The following is a 4,669-nucleotide window of genomic DNA, read 5'->3' as shown; positions in this document are numbered from 1 at the left end:
GGAGCCCAGCGTCAGGTACTGTCTATGATATCAATTCAAAATTTGAACTCCTAAATTTCTGCTTGTGCCTTACCTTCTCTCTTGTATGAAAACTAATTTCATATGAATCTCCTTGCTCAAAGGATCATACGATCTCAAAACAGTAATGGGCTCTGCATTGCTCTTGTCAGTGCCTCTCTCCCTTTTGCCTTGTAACACTGTACTTAATTAATTGCTATTTGATTATGTATCATCAGTCTGCACCTGAGCTTCATTATCCTCTGTTTCTTCCAATATTATTTGATCTATATTTACTCTTTGCAAAATGTAGAATAATGGCAACGCTTATAAAGAATTTTATTTGGGGAATTTATTGAATTATCCTTCCATCAACATGGAGAAGGGCTTTGTCCAACCCGCGTTAACATGTAATGTAAGTTCATCCTTCTCAAGCCTTCAAACATTGTTCTAGTATAGATTTGGATAGGCATCATTTCCTCCACTGTTGTTTGCTTTGCTGTTTACATCTGATTGGATGTTTGCAACAACTACCAGTTTCAAATTGTTGTTGTAAAAACATGTTCCTTATGCAGAATAGATCCATTTACTTGCTTATATAATTGTGAAACCTGTTGTGTGTCTCCTTGTTTATCTTTCAGACTCGTATCTCTTACGCCAAGCAGAACTTTAGGGAAGATAGTGAGCCAAACCATCTTGAGGACAGCGAGATGACCCCAAGGTCCTGTCTTGATGAAGACAGTGAGTTGAAGCTACTCACCAGCAGGTCTGAGACAACCTCTGTGCAGTCCCTGCCTCAATAAGTTCGACTTATTCAGTCTCAACTTAAAGCGGAAAGGCTTGCTTCAGCTCAGCTCCGACTTGAAGTCAAAGATGCAATGAAGATGTCAAAGGACTGCCGTGCGCACCATCATGCCTTAAATCTATTGCTGATGCATCTATCGTTGACAAAACTGAGGTCTACTCAACTTCTTCAGCTGTTTGGGGGGGGGGGGCGACCTGGCCAGGCCTACTACCTTCTGAAGTGCTCTCAGTTTCATATATTCATTTGTCGGCGCGTTTATTTGCACTAGTGGCAAACTTTGATGCCGAGTGGATATAATATGTGTGATAGTCGTGATAGCCTAGCGTAAGTTGCTTGCTTATTTATTTCCTTGTTGTCTTGTTTATTTGTTTGCTTCTAGTCATTGCAGTTCTTTTTCCGCGGTTTGCTAGTGGCTGCAATAACCTATTTTTTAATACTAGGCCACAATAACCATGGGCTAATATTTACTGTAGTGACACTGGGCCTCCTATGGGCCGTAGAAACAGTGGGCCTTCTACGGGCCATAGAAACAATGGGCCTTCTACGGGCCGTAGAAACAATGGGCCTTCTATGGGCCGTATCATCAATGGGCCTTATACGGGCAGTATGATCGATGGCCAAACATGGGCCAATAACAGGCCGCATTATGGCAGTAAACGGGCTAGAGTTGGAATCGTCCGTTCAAGGGCCGACCATAACGGGCCATCGTGTGACGCCCCCGATTCAATCGTACACTAATCATACACGCAAATGTGTACGATCAAGATCAGGGACTCACGGGAAGATATCACAACACAACTCTACAAATAAAATAAGTCATACAAGCATCATATTACAAGCCAGGGGCCTCGAGGGCTCGAATACAAGAACTCGATCATAGATGAGTCAGCGGAAGCAACAATATCTGAGTATAGACATAAGTTAAACAAGTTTGCCTTAAGAAGGCTAGCACAAACTGGGATACAGATCGAAATAGGCGCATGCCTCCTTCCTGGGATCCTCCTAAACTACTCCTGGTCGTCGTCAGCGGCCTGCACGTAGTAGTAGGCACCTCCAGAGTAGTAGTAGTCGTCGTCAACGGTGGCGTCTGGCTCCTGGACTCCATCGTCTGGTCACAACAATCGGGTATAGGAAGGGGAAAAAGGGGGAACAAGGCAACCGTGAGTACTCATCCAAAGTACTCGCAAGCAAGGAGCTACACTACAGGTGTATGCATTGGTATCAAATGGAAAAGGGGTATCATATGTGGACTGAACTGCAGAATGCCGGAATAAGAGGGGGATAACTAGTCTTGTCGAAGACTACGCTTCTGGCCACCTCCATCTTGCAGCATGTAGGACAGAGTGGATGGTAAGTTCACCAAGTAGCATCATTATAGCATAATCCTACCCGATGATCCTCTCCTCGTCGCCCTGTGAGAAAGCGATCACCGATTTTATCTAGCACTTGGAAGGGTGTGTTTTATTAAGTATCCGGTTCTAGTTGTCATAAGGTCAAGGTACAACTCCAAGTCGTCCTATTACCGAAGACCACGACTATTCGAATAGATTAACTTCCCTGCAGGGTTGCACCACATAACCCAACACGCTCGATCCCATTTGGCTGGACACACTTTCCTGGGTCATGCCCGGCCTCGGAAGATCAACACATCATAGCCCTACCTAGGCACAACAGAGAGGTCAGCATGCCGGTCTAAATCCTATGGCACAGGGGTCTGGGCCCATCGCCCATTGCACACCTGCACGTTGCGAGGGCGGCCGGAGAGCAGACCTAGCAACCTCCATTACAAAGGAAGTTGCGTTACGCGGTCCAACCCGGCACGCGCCGCTCAGTCGCTGACGTCACGAAGGCTTCGGCTGATACCACGACGTCGAGTGCCCATAACTGTCCCCGCGTAGATGGTTAGTGCGTATAGGCCAGTGGCCAGACTCAAATCAAATACCAAGATCTCGTTAAACGTGTTATGTTGAAATTACCGCGAACGCCGACCAGGACCAGGCCCACCTCTCTCCTAGGTGGTCTCAACCTGCCCTGTCGCTTCACCACAAAGATCCACACAGAGGGCCGTTGGGACAAAGGTACTTTCAGCCCCCAATCCGTGAATCACTCGCGGGTGCTCCACGAGCCGACCCGACTTTAGTCACCACATGTATCATGTATAAAGTATATAGTATATACCTATGATCACCTCCCGAGTGATCACAGCCCGATAGTATAGCATGGAAGACGGACAAGTAGGTAGGGCCACTGATGATAAACTGGCATCTTATACTAAGCATTAGGATTGCAGGTAAAGGTAACAACAGTAGTAGCAAGGACATGCTATGCATCAGGATAGGATTAACGGAAACTAGTAACATGCTACACTACTCTAATGCAAGCAGTATAGAGAAAAGTAGGCGATATCTGGTGATCAAGGGGGGGGGGCTTGCCTGGTTGCTCTGGCAAGAGAAAGGGGTCGTTAACACCGTAGTCGTACTGGGTAGCAGCGGCGTCGGCCTCGGTGTCTAGCGAGAGAAGAGGGAGAAGAAACAATAAATATTAAGCAAACAGATGCATAGCGATGCATGACATGACAAGTATCGGTGCTAGGGGTGCCCTAACGCGGTACGAGGTGGTACCGGTGAAGGGGAAAACATACGGGAAAGTATTCCCGGTGTTTCGTGTTTTCGGACATATGAACTGGAGTGGGGAAGTTGCGTGTTTGCTATGCTAGGGATGCGTGGCGGACGAATGGGCTGCATATCCGGATTCGTCTCGTCATTCTGAGCAACTTTCATGTCCAAAGTTTTTTCATCCGAGCTACGATTTATTTTATATTAATTTTAAAAGATTTAAATCATTTTTAGGATTTATTTATTTAATTAAATCAACATTATCCAGAATAGTGTTTGCTGACGTCATCATGACGTTAGCATGATGTCGGCAATCAACAGGTCAGTTGACTTAGTCAAACCAACGTGTGCGGTCCGCATGTCATAGGCTGATTAACTAACTAACAGATTATTTAGATTAGTTAGCTAATTAGATTATCTAACACCGGTTAATTAAGTTAATTAATTAATCCTTTTAAATCCTTTTTTATTTTCGTTTTGGGGCTGGGCCCATTCGGTCAGTGGCCTAGGGCCATTGCGGGCGTGCGGGCCGCCAGCAGTGCAGTTATGGACGCAGAGGGGGTGTGCGGGCGTCGTCCATGGGCAAGCCTGCCCGAGCACGGGGGAGGCCGTCGGGGCACGGCGGGGCACCGGCGAGGTGCGGATTGGGGCCGAAGGGGGGCGTGGCCAGGGGTGGCGCAGAGCAGTGGGTGGGCGGCGGAGGAGGTGCCGCAGCTGCTGCTGTGTGGTGGAGCGGGACGGTGCCGTGCCATGGTCATGGGCGCCAGCGGCGGCGGTGAGGCGCACGGCGAGGCGAGGGATGCAGGGGCGGAGCGGGCTAGGCAGCAGGTGCAGGCGGAGCTGCAGCGGGGCTCGGGGGGTGCGAGGCGGGCGGGAGGAGGGCAAAGCCCTGGTGCGTCCGGGGAGGGCGCCGGCGAGCGCGAGGCGCTAGAGGCGAGGCCAGTGGCAGGGAAGCGGTGACCGGAGCGGGTGGCGCGGGGAAGGGAGAAGGGAGTGGAGGCCAGAGGTGGCCTCACCGGCGTTGCAGAGAAGCAGGGCGGGAGGCTCGGGGGCGACAGTTGTGGAGGAGGATGGGAACGAGGTATCGTCGCGGCATCGGGGAGGCGGGTGTAGTCCGACGGGGAGGAGGACGGGGACGCGGCGACGAGGTCCGGCGATGGCGCGGCAGCTTCGGGGCGGCAGCAGTGAGGTGACGGCGCTAGGGATAGGCGCCTGCGTCAAGGTCGGGCGCGACCTTCGGGCGGTGTAGGGC

This window comes from Triticum aestivum, chromosome 5A (genome assembly GCF_018294505.1).
Source record: "Triticum aestivum cultivar Chinese Spring chromosome 5A, IWGSC CS RefSeq v2.1, whole genome shotgun sequence".
NCBI classification, from domain to species: Eukaryota; Viridiplantae; Streptophyta; class Magnoliopsida; order Poales; family Poaceae; genus Triticum; species Triticum aestivum.
This window is presented reverse-complemented; position numbering follows the sequence as displayed.